This window comes from Strigops habroptila, chromosome 10, assembly GCF_004027225.2.
Source record: "Strigops habroptila isolate Jane chromosome 10, bStrHab1.2.pri, whole genome shotgun sequence".
Lineage (NCBI taxonomy): Eukaryota > Metazoa > Chordata > Aves > Psittaciformes > Psittacidae > Strigops > Strigops habroptila.
This window is the reverse complement of record NC_046359.1, coordinates 12,441,560-12,459,469: the sequence shown is the minus strand read 5'-3', so window position 1 is coordinate 12,459,469 and position 17,910 is coordinate 12,441,560.

The following is a 17,910-nucleotide window of genomic DNA, read 5'->3' as shown; positions in this document are numbered from 1 at the left end:
TGCCTAATTCCCAAACCAGAGTGGAGCCTCTGTATTTTTTGCAGTACTTTCAGAAATAAAAGATTACTTGGAAAACAACTGCATTAATTTCTATAGCTTCAAAAGAAATGAATGCTGTGCTTGCATATATGGCCTTCTTATAAACAGGAAGTTTACTTTTCTGTCTAGTTTTGATTATCAATATGAATTTTTAAATGTTGTCATTTTCAGGTGGATATGGAAAAGATTTTATCAATGTACATTTTGGTGCCCTTTCCTGAAATATTCTAGAAAAGTTCTAACACTGAAAAGTGGCTGGGAAAACCTTTGGGCTGTGATGTCCAAATAATTCAAGATGAAGAATTTCCTCTTGAGAAATTGGTATTTCTCAAGAAGATTAATTTTTACAAGAATCTGTAAACATTTCACTGTGAAGTGTTTAATGAGTAAAGTAAGAAATGGCAAGCACCTGAGACATCTTTACTTTTTCTGTTGCTCGGTCATTACTCTGCATAGACGTGTCCATGTGGGATAAGCCAATGCTGTCAATTTGCCTTATTAAGACTACCAGGTTTTCATACACATTCATAATTTTGAGGGACATACATCATCTTTTAGTAAAAAAAGCCTGATGCTTCTTATGTTGCAAGTGTTTTGCATTAGAAATGCCAAATAAAACTGAAGGCATGGAAAGAGTTATTAATTCAAAAGGAAACAATCTCAGAGCATTTTAATTTCCTGCTATATCCGTATTTTTGTATCTCACCATCTGGGTTTTGGCACGTGTTTATGCTCTGCACTATAATGTCCCCATCACATGAGGTGTTCCATTTCTCCCAGGGGTAACCTGTAGGAAAGGTAGAAAATCCTCTCTTTTTTCCATGCCATAGCTTTAGGAAGTGCACATCAATGGCACAGCGGGAGACAGAGTCTCCCAGTATCACAGACCCACAAGTGCTGAGAAGGAAACTAGAGAAGGATTAAGACAAAAAAGCTGAGAAGAGGAATCTGTACAGGTATTGCCAAGTCTCACAATACCAAATAGCAGCTCATGATGGGGGCTTTTAGGGATTTCTAAATTTCTTCAGGTTAAATATTAATTTCCTGAAGTATATTAAACCAAAGAGATTTTTTTTTTAAATAAGAAACTGTGAATACCAAATGTATTTGCCATCCGGGATTTCTAATTTTTCTTCGTTTTCTTTCTCTTCCATCGATGATGCTTCAATATTGGTAAAACTTGCAGGGAGTACATAGCAAAAAAAATCCTACTTATTTTTATACTGAATGAAATACACTTTGTATACTACAAAGAGCATTGTTTAATTGTCAAAGAGAGAATTTTTACTTTTTCAGAAAGTGACAGAAAGGGAGCCATGTGAGTTCCAGAGACGCTGCCAGGAGAGGAAAGGAAGAATTTGCCCCTTGTGATGAGACGGATATATTGTGGGGTGAGGATGGGAGAGGGCGTCTGAATTTGTGTGGCTCAGCACACAAATTATGTGAGGCACAAAACATTGGGAAAGTCTGTTATAAAGTCTATAAATGTAGGCTTTCCATTGACTACTGGGTCAAGGACATTAATTTTGCTCATCCTGGGCCAGTCACAAAGCATTTGTGCTTATATCCATTCTTAAGTACACTTGCATATAGACAAACCTGTATATAGGCATATACAAAGTAAGTGCTTATATGTACAGGGGGTTGCATGCAAATCACAATGATAAATGAACCTCTTGAACAATTCCTGTTAACAAAAGCATAGCTGCAGATTCAAAATAGTCATAGGCAAAAGTATAAGTACTAAACTTATTGGCTCAGTCACAGATGGAGACATACTGCAATGATCTGTGCTGCAAAGGAGCCTCCACTTTTTTAAAGTACCTATGCCAATATCACTTTACCGAAGCTATTGGAAAGCCAGCAGAAACATCTCAGATGGAGACATGTAACATACCAGATGTGGCTTAGAGGAATGAGCGTGGGGAAAGCAGCAGCAGTAAAATTGCACAAAATTTTATAGGGACTGACAAACTGCACATAAGAGGTAGGCAGGGGGAAAATACTACTCCATTCAAAGTCATATTCAGTACTTGCAGAAATGTAGGATCTCGTCTGCAGAGATCATCAGCCAAGATCTGAACCCACCTAAGATGCCTGGCAGGATACCCTGGGGGACTGCTGTGCTCTGTGCATCAGAAGGCAGCTGCTAGCCTTTCTTCATTGCTGTGTATTTTTTATTATATAGACTATAAAACCAGAGAGCCAAATTCTTGCTTCACTTGTGCAAAGGCAAGCTGAAGAATTAGACATGTGCATAATATACAGAAGTTATGTTCTTGTGAGTGAGCTTACAGAGGTGGTATTTTTCACTTACATTTTATTTGGGAGATTTTTCTTTTTTTATGTTTTCTTAATCCTTTAAGAACAAGATGAAGGCCACTGATCCATGTTCATAGCTAAGAAATACCAAGGCTTCTTAAAGATGGAAACAGAAATTATATGAGATTGTTAATAGTGACCTGAGGGCAGCTGTTAAATCATATTTCCCAAAGGAATACTCGGTTATAAAGGATTGGCCATTTGGTCTGTGTATCACAATGCCCCATTTGCAGCCATAACTGTAAGAAATGCTCTGTTTCCAGATGTGTGAGACAGATGATATTCTGGTAAATAAATGAAAAAAAAAAAAAAAAAGACAAAACACCAGAAATGGGATTTAACATCTGAGAAGTAGATATTTATACCTGACCTAACTCTTTATACTCCCTTTACAGTTAGTGAAGAAAAACAGACTTTTCTAGAACAAAGTTTTTGGTTAAATGTAGGTATATAAAATAGGACAAATAAAACTATTCTTTAGGATGCAGAAGGAAAGCATCTCTCCTGTTGTGCTCTGCTCATAAATTAATATAACACTATAGATTTTCTGTTTTTCTGGTGTGGTCTTGTAAGGAGAACATTTCTCTTATGCTCTCTGAGTAGGATATAAAAAAAATCGTTCCATAAGGGTTTTTCAAGGTGCACTTAATTTTATTCGGGCAAATAGACAAAGGTGCTTTTTTTTTTTTTTTTTTTTCCTGTCTATGCTGATTCAGAAGGATTCATTACATGTGTTCACTGGACCGACTTCATCCAAGTTGATCTGTGCTTTACTTACACCCCTGCATTGAGGCATTTGAATAGAATGACTCATTAATGACTTATTTCTGAGCTTAAGCAAAAAGACTCTGACCAGACAGAAGGACCCAAATGGCTGTGATTCTGGATCCTAGCAGCAGCATTCACTTGACTTTTCTAATTCTAAAGATATTAACAATATTGGAATAGATATAAATAATCTCTTAAAAATTTAGGAACACTGCTATGATATACAGGCGACTGATGGAATATAAGAAACCTCATCACTAAACCAAAAACCAGTTCTGAGCAACTGGTCCAGCTGGCTCTGGTTGGAGCAGGGAGGTTGGGCTAGACAATTTCCAGAGGTCCCTTCCCACCTTAAGCACTCTGTGACTCTATAAAAGATGATGGAAAATGAAAGCAGCTCTTACATAGCCTGCTAGAAGCTCTGGATTCAGGTGCTTCATCATTAATGGCAGAGCTTCAAGAGCAAATCAGACTGACCAAGAAAATCTCTAAGTAGGCTGGGATTTCAGTGCTGAACTTAACTTAAATTTTTCTTTAAAAAAAAAAGGAATGATGATACATGCGAGGCTGCACGGTTATATTTAACCCATATTCAGTATCACATCTAATAGATGCAGCAGTCAGTGTAATTCCATTTAGACCAGCAGATATGTAGAGCTGGCGCTGGGTTTAACCATTACCAGACCTGCCTGATTGGTCCTAAGATACTTGCTCTCCATCAGAAAATCAGGCTGTGATGATCACCAATCATGATGATGCTTCTCAAGGACTTCCACCTCTCTGTTCCCCTGGCTGAAAAACATTTGCCTTGAATGGAGTCTAAATAAGAAATATATAGTAGAAAAAAAAAGTCTAAAGATGTAAACCCTTAAGTATACAAAGTACAATTTTACAGTGAAAAAATTATTAGGAACTGAAGAGGGCTTTTTACTAATCCTGGTTCTTCAAAGAAATGAAGCTGGCATGATCATGCTGTCCATCTGTTTCTCATATCCTAGTAAATCACTACAGAACTTTTAAGCTCATTGGCCATTTTTAATTAATGTGACAGAGCTGAATTTGACAGACTTTTCCAAATTATTAAGTACATAGGAATTTTGCACAGATAGGATTGATTAAGATTTCTCTTTTCACCAGTCAGTCACAAAAAGACTGAAATATTTTCTCACAATTAAAGGATCTCTAATCTCTTTCTCTTTGATGTCTAATAAAAGTAAAGCTCATGAGGAAACATTCAGTGAAAAATTGGCTAAAAGACAGAAGTACATTGGAAGCCAATCACTAGTTCTAGTGCTGGTGGAGTTACTTGTGTCACTAGCAATACTGGAAGAGCCCTCATATAAGTGACCTATTCACAGGAATTTAAAACAAGCAAACAAAACCAAGTCATTGTTGGCACTACACAAGCACAGTTTAAGATGCAGTTTGTTGTCCTGGAAAATCTTTAAATGGTCAAGATAGACTAAAGAAAGATACACATCTGCAAGCATGTGGGGAAGTCATGAGTGGAGGGAAAGGCAGATGAAGAATGATGTTAATAGACAGGTAATCATCTCCCCAAAAGGTCAGTGTGGAACTGAGAACAAAACTCAATTTTCCCAAATGTCACTTTTTGTTCTTTCTCATTAGCATCTAATGTGAAGTTTTAGGCAGGATTTGAAAAGGCAAAAGGACAGAGTTTAGTTTGTTCACTAGCATGTAAGATCTTTTAGACTGCCCTCCTCCATGTCGTTGGACAAAAACATTGCTGCCTATGGTAAAATGGATCAAAGTAACATGTATGCATCCAGGGAAAAATGTAGAAAAAAATATTAGGGGAAAAAAAAATCATGCCATTGAAGGATCTGCTGTTCTTTATATTTCAATCGAAACTAGTTTGTAATAGTCAAACAGTCTGGTAGTTCCCTGATAGACTTTATAAGGTCTTTAATCCAATTTTTGCTTTTTAGCCTCTTAGACAATCATGGTATTTTATCTCCCTTCCTGACATCCTGAAGAAAACATGCCCCCATCCCACCAACCAATCAACCAAAAAAAATTTACAGAATTTCGTAAGAATTTCATAATCTGTTGGTTTTTTTTTTTTCCAGAACTTTCAGAATTCCACCTTGTAACATCTTCTGGGGTCCAAAATACTCTTACTGCAAGTAAAAAAGGATGTAGTAAAATTAAAAAAACCAGCACATTTAGATACTTCTTGCAGTAAGAAGTAGTTCTGTCTTAAAAGATGGAGAGTGTTTCAATCTAGCAATTCCAGTGTGGAACAGCTTATCACAAAGAAGGACACTCCTTTGCTTTCTGACTGCAAACTAAATCTGATTAAAGAACTTTCAGGGAACAGCTACCTAATTAGCACTGTTAAGCTAACACTATTGCATAAGTTGACCAGTACAAATTATTATCTTGGGAGAACATGAATGCTAAGACAAAATTGTGCTATTATGCCTAAACTGCCCTTTACACTTTTGGCATCACAGCAGGTGAACATGCAAGAAGGAATGTCCCCAGCAGATACTGGTGGCCAAAGCTTTCAAATTTCAACTCCATACTGTGTACTCATACCAATAGCGAAGAACACATACGGACTAATAGTTGAAGTGGAAATAAATGTTTCAGCAGTCACACTTCATAACAGTAGTGAGAATCAGAACCTCATGTTTGCAACTCTTCATCACTTCTGTGTGGGAATATCTGAAAGCCTTAATTGTCCATACATCTAATCATGAGGGGATGATCACTGCCAGCAAAGTGCTGAGAGCTCTCAGTTCCCACTGCAGTCAGAGTGGGGAGATGAAGATTCTTGGTACTTCACAGCAGCAGCAGCACCATCCTGCCTCTCCAGACACATACTATTTTCTGAAGGTCCTAGCTGAGAACAACTGTTGTTGCTAAACAAACCATCTCAGCTGGAGTCCCAGCTGTGCTTATGTCGACAGCCTCAATTCCTTAGCTCGGCTTCGAAGAAATTAGTTGCTGACTCTGGAGGAGACACAAGGCATTTGATCTGCAACTTGCATAAGACCATTCCTTCCCCTGTCCTCCCATGCCTTTCATGTCTCCTTGAATTGCATCTCCTAGAAGGGAAGCCAATACCGGTGATGTCAACAGGACTCCTTCAAGCAGCCTACGTGTCACCAAAGAGCTGCTCTTCAGAGGAAACCTGGAGCAGTGCCTAGAGAGAGCACAGGCTGCCAACCTGAGAGAAACATTTCTGTTATTGAATGGGGCCAAGGGGCACTGGCGCTTGTCCTTCCTTTCATCAAATCAATCAGGGACCAAGGAGTAATTCCAGCAAAACAGTCCAAAATAAACACTATGATTTTGAGAAGGATAAATGATACAAGAGGCCAAAGGAGTCCTTGAAGAAATAGTGTGGTAATATTTCATTAGACCACCTACTGCCAGAGCTAAACAGCTCCATTATGTGCAAGCATAAGGTGATGAGGTCTTGAAAAGCAGGGGAGCCCTTCAGGAAGGATGGTCCATATTCTCACTTTAAAAGCAGACTAAAAAAGAGATTCAGAAATTCTGGCCCCAAAGCTTGTAAAATAAATAATGAGGAAATTTATTTTTGAGAGTGTTTTAAGGTGATTGTTCTTTCTGGATGATATTTTGTCTTTTAATGCACAACAAATCTTTACTAAGGCCAGGACTTCTCTGATCTGCAAGTCTTGGCAGGGCTAACTCTTTCATAAAAGCTTAGATATTTTGTGGTCATGCCAGGTTATGAAGTTCAGTAATCTTTTAGTGAAACACAAAAGCAGTCCTGCCTGCCAAACCAGGTGGTTCAGAGCTGCAAAGATCGTGTGAAAGGTTTCTGCAAGCCATAGAAATCGTGCATAGAAATCATGCACAGAAAATGCATTCATGCTCACAATATCAGAAACCAGAAAATCACAGGTATAATCTCACACAGCAATTAGAGCCAGAAGTTGTACCTGTTCTCCAAAGCCACTTTTCCCTTTCCTGTTTCAATACCAAGCATGGCCTTCCAGCAGGACAGCTGTCTTCCCACTGTATGAATTTCTGCTGCTTCTTCTCTAGGGAATTAGCTGGGACAGGCTGAGTTGAAATGAAGCTTTAGTTTTGCTGGCATCCAACTAGAAATTATCTTTGGCTTTTTTAGATGAGTTATTTTCATGATGCAGGGCACTTTGACGGAGGCTTCATCCTTTTCTTTCAAGAAGTTCTGTCATAGAGAAACACTGGTGTTTTATTTAAATGCCATAAAAAATGTTACCCAATTTTCATGTCACTCATCTCTGCTCTTCCTGGTGCACAGTCAGAAATAAAACCTCATCCCTGCAGCTTTGTTTGGATGGATGGATGGACTGCTCTGCACCCCTGCACACCTTTTGAAAGGATTGTTCATGAAACAAGGACTCCACAGCAACAGCCTGCAATTGCAAGCCACTGCTTTCACTGTGTTCTCAAGAGTGAAAAAATCTCTGTAATAGCCTCTTCCAGTGCAAAATTTGGTTAATTTTGAAGACATATATACCTACATTGTTAAATTAAAACATATTAAATAAGTGATCACATAACATGTGGCCTAGGACACTTTTGCCGTGCCTAATTTCTATGTGATAGTCTTTACCTATGAATGATACTTACAATTTAACAAGGTGTTTCAGCATTGTTTATAGTTTCCTTTTGATATGGCCAGAAAAGTGCTTAATATAAGCATTTGAAGATAAATAGTATGGCCTTAGATTATAAACCTATAACTAAAGAGCCCTGCGGGTAGGGGTGGGCTTGGTGTTGTAGGGACTGAAGAATTAGGCAACAGAGAAACCTGTTAGAAAATTTTTTAAACATTTTACTAGATGCCCAAAGCCAAAGATGCAGACAAAGGACAGTAATTTTTATTTCTTCAAATAGAACTAGTTTAAATGGAAAGTGGAATCAAGTACACATTCTTGCAAAAGTCACAGATGCAGCACTTTTTCAAGTCAATAGATAAATTTACAGGTTCACACATTCATGAAATTTACATGACATGTACACACAGATGTGCCCATATTATTATATAAAATTTCATAAACAATTAGTGTAATTTTATATTATTTAAATGAAGACTATGGATTGAAGTTAAGACAGTATAAAACAAACAAAAGGACAGAAGAATTTACAATTACAATGAAACATTGTATTGATTTGCTCATGATTGTATAGGCACATTAATAATAATCAAGTGAATGGAAAAGGATTCAATGGTCTTTTCTAGTCCATGTTTGGGTAGAAAAAAAAGTGTTGTCACTTCCAAGGAAGTACTGCCAGTGAACTGTGTTTGTATCTGTTCTGGTAGACATTTACCACTGTGAACCTTGGGGAAAGACTTTCTTTTAATAAACTCTTTGTACAAGCCATTTAGAACCATTATGTCTTCCCCTGTTTACTGCCAATCTCAGTTTGTTTAATCTTTCCTTTTAATTCCAATTTTACAGGCAGTTGATCAGTTTTTAACTGTCTCTAGTTAGTTTACATCTTTCTTGAATTACAGAGCCCTGCCCATTACATAGCACTCTGTTAAGCGATGTCTAACCAGTGCAGCAGAAAGGAGAACAACTTGGTTTATTTTGCAGTCTGGGCTCTTATTTGAATATGCAGCCATGCTTTGTTTGTTGGGGTTTTTTTTTGCAGCTATATAACAGTGCTGACAGATTCAGGTGGTTGCCATCTGTTAGTCCCACATCACCTCCTTTAGTTGTTGCTCTCCATCTTGTCTTTGTCAGCGTGATTATTGCTTTCAGAGATTATCTATCATTTGTTCTGATGAATTTCATCCAGCTTTCTTTCAGACTAGGCTATATCTAAGATATCCAAGTATTAAAAGTGTAATTTACTCAGCATTCTCTGTGGGTTAACTGGGTTTCTGAAAAGGCTTGTGAAAACACACCAGCAACAGATGCAGTACGAAAAAGAGTTTTTTGTGACTTTTGGTGTCACAAACACGCTTTCAGCTACACTCTCTACTATGTAGACAGGAAAACGTTTCTGTTTTCCAGAGCTCCGTGGTATGATTTACCACACTCTTTAGCCTAGGTCTCATTTGCTTATAAAAGTATTCATTTGCTGATTCCACAGTGTCCAACCTGAGGTATTTTCATCTGCTGGAACAGAGGTCAGGTCTTGGCAAGCTTGATCATGAAATCAGACTTGCTTCCAAATCAGACTTGCTTCCAAGAACAATGAGATGTGATAGCTATCTAGATTGAGTATTTTTGCAACAAGATGTCCTGAGGACCTGACAGCTGGAACAAGCACTACATAAGCACTTCAATAAACTTTTTGGAAAGAGGAAGAATGGCTACCCTCTACAGATGTGTCTTGTAACCTAACCAGTTTTGAGCATCGGGTACAGAAGACTGGCATGCCTGAGTTGTTGGGGGGCCCTGGAGCAGTATGCTCTCCTCCTTTAAAATTCTCTGCTACTATTTATCAGGATTTTCCAAGAGCTTTTTTTTGCATCATATTCTTGTCTCTAGGGGACTAAAATCATGTGAAGAATCTGTAGTATGCACTTGTACTCATTAACCTCCCAAGTTGCTTCATAAGCATGCAAACACATCATACTGTGAGAGAATTGCACAACACTATCCATTAACTCATGAGGCTATAGTCTCAATCTTCATAATGTTTGGAAATCTACACAAGGGGTGGTATAACCCTTGTAAGACCCCAGAACTCTTTTCTCATGACTAGCGAGGGTTAGATAAACCATAGTGGTGTTCTGTTATATAGCTATCTTATACTAGTTTTATTTACCAATTTTTTTATTCACTCCCCTTGAACCTTTCGGAATGAGATAGTATTGCTTGAGTAGAGGAAAAATAAATGCAAGCCAAGGTTGAAGAAAGAAACATGAATATTTATAGTTCAGACAATTCTGGAATTGTTGTGTCTGAGTCAAAATGATCTACCAAAGCTTTCTTGGCAAAGAAAATGCAAATGAAAAATTTTGTTCAAATCTAATTACATTTATGCAATAGTGATAGAAGAACTAGGTCCTTTGTCTGATAGACACATTCTTCTCTTTTTGTGCATTATCGTTTTGCTTGTTAATAGCAATGCAGTATTCCTTGGAAGTTTCAGTGGTCATAGAGCCCATTCTGTAACTAGAGGGCAAGAGAGAGCCTTCTGTTGAAAGGTACTGCAATGGAAACCAGCAGGTTCAGGAAAGGGGAGAAATGCATAAGATACACAATGATTTACAAATCTGTTGTTTCAAAATTACTATTTTTTATTATTATTCCACAGGTGACTTTGTATTGGCTAGAGTTTATTTACCATATCTTTGACATTATATGTCAGAGTAATAAAGTCATGTAAATGTAAATGTGAGCTAGAGTACTAGTGGGTAAGAAAGGAAAAAAAGACAAAGCGAAGGGAGAGACAGGTGAAAGTAGGAGGGTGGTGAAGGTGAACTGAAGAAACTGTCTCTCTGGTCAGATTGGCAAATTTGCAAAGGAACAGAAGCAACAAGTTAAGTAGGTAGAGAGAGTAGTTTTATAACTGTACCAATTCCTGAAGATCCCTTGAGAAACTGTTTACTGCTGGAATCAATCCTCACTCCAGTTATAACATAGATTTTTCTCTCTACTGTAGAACTCTGACAAAGGAAAGAGTAAGATAATGCCTACTGCATAGTGCTCTCATCATCCTTCTGGTTTAGCTGTTACATGAAGCTTAAAGTGTCATGCTGGTTTCCAAGACTGTCCTTCAAAACAAACAAACAAACAAGCTTCAACTTTAAAAAGTGAACTAGTCATCACTGGAATAAAGCTTAAAATTCTAGCTGACAGGAAATTTACTAAGAAGAAAAAACAGTAATTCTCCCCTGAAAAGTTCCTGTATAGAGCTTAAGCTGTACAGAGACAAGATTTTTTTTCTCTCCTGTCTTGTTTGCTACAATGGCATTGTCTTTCTCTTTAATACTAAAACTTATGAATGACATGGAAATACTTCAGCTCACTTTGTTGTACAAAGGCAGCATCAGAACAATCCAGGCAAATTTTCAAAGACATGTGAAAAACAAACATACAAAAATTGTGCCAGTCATCATCTCTGCTTCTCTACAAGTCTATACTTCAATCTATTTCAATATAAATATGCAACTTGTTAAAGGAGTCACATGATTTCTTTGATGTGCATAGGAAGATTTGGTAAAAAACAAGCAAACAACAACAAACAAGACAGTAGTAACCGCAACATGGATTTTACCTTTAGCCCATTGTGCCAAAAGCAGCTGCCCCTGACTCCTGGAACAGGGCTCAACTGCTAAATATTCAAGAAATGCATTTTTTTTCTGGAGTCTTTTATTTCTCTAGTGTTTGTTTGTGCTCTGATTTTCCATTGAACCTTATTCCTGTAATATATTTTTGGTGCATTCCTTAAAATTACTTTTATTTGTCAGAAAGATTTTTGTTTATGCTTAGGTCAAGCCTAGAAAATCATCTATGTCATTTTCACTTTGTAAGATCTGATCAAAATAAGCTAATTTATAGATATTGAAAGCTAATATATAAGCTAATTTATATATTTACTGGCACACACAAAACTTAATCTGTGAAGTGGGTAAACCAATGTGGAAATTAACCAGTGATACGTTGTATTTTGGTTATATATATTATTAGCAGTCTGTGCTGCTAAGGTATGTGGACAAATCACATCAGCTATGAGAAAATTTCAGTTTTCTTGATTTCAAAGTAGGCTTTGAAGGTTGAAATTAGCCAAATGAATTTAATAGCTGTCACTGCCCTACTGCATTTATAGGAAGTGAGGCCAATTTGTAAGCCAGGTGGAAGTGAGGAAGGAGAAGAAATAACTTGGCTGAAGCCTGAAATAATGTCGTGTACTTGGGTAGGGTACAAGGAGAAGGCATGAATTTCAAGAAAGATAAATACCCTCAGTATCTACTCTGGTAATTTTTGCCTGAATTAGGACAGAGGTCATAATCTATAATCCCCAATCACTGCTTACTTCTGAAGAGCCTCACAAAGCCGGTGCAACAACTAAGAGTCACTTATGTTCCCAAACACAACAGGAACTTCAGCAGAACTAAGTATCTTATAGGCCTGATGTACATCCCACTCCACCAGGGTGTATTTCACCTGAACAAGGTTAAGAAGTACATGAACTGCTCAAGAAAACCACCAAGTTGCCTGGCTTTCCTTTCTTTAAGGATTAAGTGTCTGGAGTTGTGTGGGTGGCTTTGCAGTGGACAGTGCAGGTTTTTCTGGATTTACTGTAAATCTGTCAACAGAATATTATCTCCTCAGTAAGAAGAACTTCTGCACTTCATTAAGATAGAGAATTATCAATTCTGTAGCAGGGAAGCTGTGTAAATGAGGCCTTCTAAGTAATGAAAAGAAAACCACATTCCACTTAGAGTCTTCTAAAAATAGCTTGGGCTTGAAAAGTTCGAACTGGGTGGAAGGCTGGAAGAGAGACAAGCCTGGGGAGGTTTTAATAGAGACTTACTAGTGATTTTGGACATATTTGGGTAAAGTGCATTAACTTTGCTAGACTATAATCTGGATGACCAGATTTGTACACACGCTACCAATATTTCAAAGAGGAGCAATTTGCCATCTTTAGTCTTTTTCTCTGAACTGCTGCTACCACCATCACAGAAATATTCACATGAATACTATGAGCATTCTGTAGCCTTCTAACACAACAGGTGTCATTTCAAGTAAGAGAAGGATAATAAGTGCATTGCAGGTTTCAGCCTCTTTTATATTCATTTGGCAAAAAATACTGTTATTTAAGTCCTGACAAAGGTTCTGCATGGACATTAAAAATAAAAGACCACAAGTGTTCTTTCAGAAAGCTTCAGAATTTTGTGGCAGCAGGACTTTAGAATGGTTTGAATATTCTGTCTGAAGGTGTCTTTAAATTGTGAATGGTTTATGGTCTTTCATGAGTTCCATATGAAGTCTGCTCAGATCACAACTAAAATGTTGTCTCTTTTAACTAGCTAAGAACCTTGCAAAAGTCATCACAAAATCTAAAAGGCTGTCTGAGCTCTTTCTGTCTCCAGGGTTAGCAATAAAGATTCCAGAATCACAATTTATGTAGAATCATACCAAAATGATTGTACAGTGTGGCCTGCCACAGAGAAGAGAAAATGTATTTTTTAAGCACTGAAGTTAGATCAGATGCCAATTAGAGGGGAGGGGAAGCTATCTTGAGTAGAACACGTCATTTTTACATAGCTGAAGTTCAGAGTAAAAAATGAATTGACAGACAAATTTAAAATATTTTCCCAATTATTATGCCAAGTCTGCATAAACAGAAATCATGTTGTAGGGCCCAGCAACACACACAATTATGCTCTGTGTTAAATTACCCAGGGTACAATCATCACAGTATATTGCTCCTATGTGTTCCCTGGTCTGTGATGTCAGCTTCTCTTTTGCAGGGGAAAAAATTCCGAACTCTAAGGAATAAATCAGGCTTAATCTTGTAAAGTACAAACGTATCTGGTGTTTCAAAATCATTGCATCAGTCCTCCAAACCGATGAAAAAAAACCCAACCCTAGCTTTGTAAAAAATGTTCTGTCCTGATGAGTGTGGAATGCTCAGAGCTAAAAACATTTCATTATTTCAGCCACAGAGAAAGATTTCATGATTGGTCATGAAAATCATGATTTTCATCCATATGAAAGGAAGTCTGTGTCTGAACATAACCCCCTTCTGATTCACAACAGGATTTTCCACATTCAAAGCTGCACCACATGTTGCTGTGTAGTTCCTTGTGCTGCTTCTGTTTCCTATGCAAGAAGCATTCAAGGTCATATCATGTGTTTTTTAAAATGCTTGTTGCTACAGGTTAAAAAAGATGCTATTTGTGATAGAAGTTCTGTCCTCTCAGCACTGCAAAAATTCTGTCATGTGCACTGTAACTTTTTCTCTGAGCTCTCTATTTGTCTTGGATTGCAATACATATACAAGCCACTGGCAATGGCTAAAGCACAATCGGTAATTTTAAATGCTACTCATATTGTGTAGGTTTATCTTGCAAATAGCTGGCAAAGAACACAAGGGTAAATATATATGTTGTCTAATGAAATACTCGGAAGGCTTAAGAAATGTTCTTTGAAAATGGTCTTTATACCAAGTATTTGTAGAGTAAATGCAACATCTACCCATATATTTCCCCTCAGTATATTCCACATCAGGTAACCGCATTTCGCAAGTTTGAAGTCAGAGCATTTAGGCAAATTGTATCTGTGGGTTCTGTACAGTGTGGAAAATGCCATGGTGGGGACGTTGGGCATGAATCACTTGTCATTCAAAGCTGGTTTCACCAGAGGCTTCAGGTAACTGCCTGTCTGCCTGCTTACCTGTGCGTTTCTCAACACTTCTCAAAGAACTAAAATAAAGCAAAGTATCTTAGACTGTTTTTTTCATGCATACATGTCACTCTGAGGGATTTAGAAGCAGTTAGTTCATCTAAAGCAACTGAAGCCTGAAATCTAAATAAAAAAAGACTGCTGCACAACTCCGACAATAGAATGGTCTGCCTTGATGCTTCTCTGTAAAACTATGCGTTTGGTTCCCAACTGTTTGCATTATCAATGTCTATGCTAAGGAGATTTTTAAACAATGCTGCAGAAATTGCCTGTGGCAGGGGAGTGTGAGACTGTCTAAATTAGCTGTATTACCCATAGCTGAGGAAAGCACTTGGAAGCCTTTGGAAGGCATTTGGAAGAATGTGGACCATGGCCATTGCCGGAAACACCAAAAGCAGCGAAGTTGGTCTTGCACAGCTATGAAGTAAAAACATGTATAATTGAGTTTGCTTGGTCTTGAGAATTTCTTTTCCAGAAAGATTTGCATATGGTACAGTTGCCCGGAATACGGGAGTCCCTAAAGAAAGGCTAATGTGTTTGGCTGTCTTTGTTACACAGAAACAAAACAAAGCAAAACAAAACAAAGAAGGAAAAATAAAGCCTTTTTGGCAGGGGGGTAAATGTGTCATTGGGTAAAAATCCTGCAGCTGGCTAACACTGTAGCTGAGAAAGTTAATTATACATAAGGAGATGTCAGGATATAGCTCAGACAGCAAGAGGCAATGAAGCAGAGGTTTGGTCATGGCAGTCAGTGTTCCCTCGGCAGGGAAGTGCTGAGCTTGCACGCACAGCCTGGGCACACGTCCTGGCCAGAAGAATCCAGCCTGTGGCATGTGAGCATAGAGGCTGAAACCCATCCTTGGACATGTGCTCAAAGCAGATGTGCCTATTTAGAGATCAGGTTTTTCCCAAATGAGAGAAGCTGAATATGGTGTTTGGAATTAAGGCTGGCTCTGCTTTTAGTCATTCTAAGGTGCAAACAAATACTCAGATACTCAATATCTAAGAGACTAAAAGTACAGGACTACAAAACTGAAATCTTGCCTCTGGTTTCTAAGCAGAACAGAGGATCCACGTCTCCATGGCAATACAGCAGGACTAAGATCAAGAAAGATCTAAGTAAGTAAATCACCCTGGACTATGGTCAGTGAGGGTGGAGTTCAGCTTCAGCTTTACTCAAGTTTCTGTCTGAACATTCACTGGCACTCCAATCATTAAAATTAATGGAACCCTTATGGAGCAATTAACCTGACCCTGTAGAAGATACTTGACAATAGTCAGGTGAATAATTTTCAGGCTTCTTCAACATCCATACGGCTGCTTGTGCATGGGCATTTAATGCCCCAGAGCATCCTGTCTGCCCCCCAGCAGGGCACTGACCTCCTGCAGGTCCTGTAATGTATTTGCCAGACCCTTGGACACCCCAGCACATCTCTAATGAAGAAGACTGTATGTGGGCTGCAGAATAAAACCATGCTGATTGAATAGACTAGACCACTGTTGACTATAATACCTCATCACCAGCAAGGAGCAGTAGATGCAGACAGATGCATCTGTCATGTAGATGTACACGTACATGTAGATATAGCAGACATGAGACATCTATTGACCAAAGCATTCTGGTACTGTGTCTTTGGATGCTGAATGGTTTGGTTAGCTTCTCCCTTACTTCAGAAAGTGTTGCACTGAATATCATGTATTAGGAAAGTGCTTAGGTAAGGGCTAAATGTTACATGTCAAGATTGACTGGTGCTCCTGAGGCCCAGGAGACCCATCCTGTGAGTAGTTTAGCTTCTGTACTATAATGCTTTTTTTTTTTTTTTTTAAGTGCCCCTGCATTTTCTCTTTCCTTGAGGAAATCAGAAATTTGTCCCTTATAAGGCACCTTAGATCACTGTCTCCTCCCCTCCCTTAAATCAACTTCTGAACTTAAAGATGGATAAACCCATTATTTAGCACAAAGCACAGCCACAGCAACAAACATATGTCAAACATATGGCTAAGCATTTTAACCTTATCTAAACACTGTAAATTTGTTAGGAGGCAAGGAACTAATATTTATGTTTGCTTCTGCTTGTTGTTCTCTCAGCATTTGGTAGACAGCATGGGACATGGCACAGCAGCAGCAGGAAAGAGCTGTAATGCTTTAATGGGCTGAAGCAAGTCCTGTTAAAGGAAAGAAAAGGTCCAGCTGCCTGTCCTATCCAGCCAACCACTGAAGTTTGTTCCTCGCTTACTTTCCCATACCCCTGCATTAGAGGTCCATAGTCAAAAGTCCATGATGTAACTGCAGTACCTGCTGAAGGTTAGATGACTACTCCAACCCAATAACTAATGAGATGTTTTCCTTTTACATGTATATTTTTGCTCCTCTTAATCATGAATATTCTTCTCCTTATACACTTGCTTGCCATGTATGCCCAGCTTGGATACCACTACCCTTGGCCTTGGCTTTGAATTTGCGTTTTAAATGGTACTTAAAATAAATGTCTTAGGGAAACCAAGAATGTGTAAAGGAACAGGTAGTGAAGAGACTCATGAACTAATAGCAACCTCAGCTAAGATTTCCAGATGAAGTAGAATAGCATGGTGTCGATTTACCAGTTCATGTTTGGCTGCTAATGGAAGTTTTACTAGAGAAATCCAGGTTTCCCAACCATTAAAATAATATTTCAGAAACTAGCTAGTAAATTGTCTGAAACCTCCATGAGGAGTTATTCAGATCCAAGTGGTTCATATTCTCTTCCAATGCTTTTAGTGTATTTATCTGGAAAACTTTTAATTTGATAATAAGACAGAGTTAAATCTTGTCATCACTGAAGCTAACATCAACTTCTTCTTGACTTTCCCTAGAACTTGAATTTCATTCATGAGTATGCTTTTTTCCTGTCTTGCTAACATAAGTGATAACTCATTATGACCCTACTGGCATACTTTCCCATCTCTAGAGCAGAGTGTGTTCCCTTGAGGTTGTTCAGGGAGGAGCCTTTCTGGGAGCAGCTCTCCCTTCTGTCTGGAATGATGGTTCAGGATTCCCACATGGTACCATCCGTTTGATGAAGCCCTTATGTGTGGTCCAGGTCCAGGCTACAGAGTGGATCAGGAGAAGAGACATGCCAGGCAGAGTAAGTGGGCAAGGTGCCACATCTGATACTGTTTCTTCTTCATGGAAATTGTGTGAAAAATCTATGTACATAGCTGTCCTGAATAACCAGATGATGTTTTTATTTCTCTTTCTGTTCTAGTGTTTAACACTCATTGCTGCCTTGTTTCTTAAGTGGAAAACTTCCACATGAAACTTTGATGATATGGGCCTTTCAGCTGCCATGCACTGTGCAGGAGTTGGCAAGAAAGTCCCAATCTCCTGTCCACTGGCTCATATCCCACAACTGCAGGAAGTCTCAAATTTTTTTACACAGAA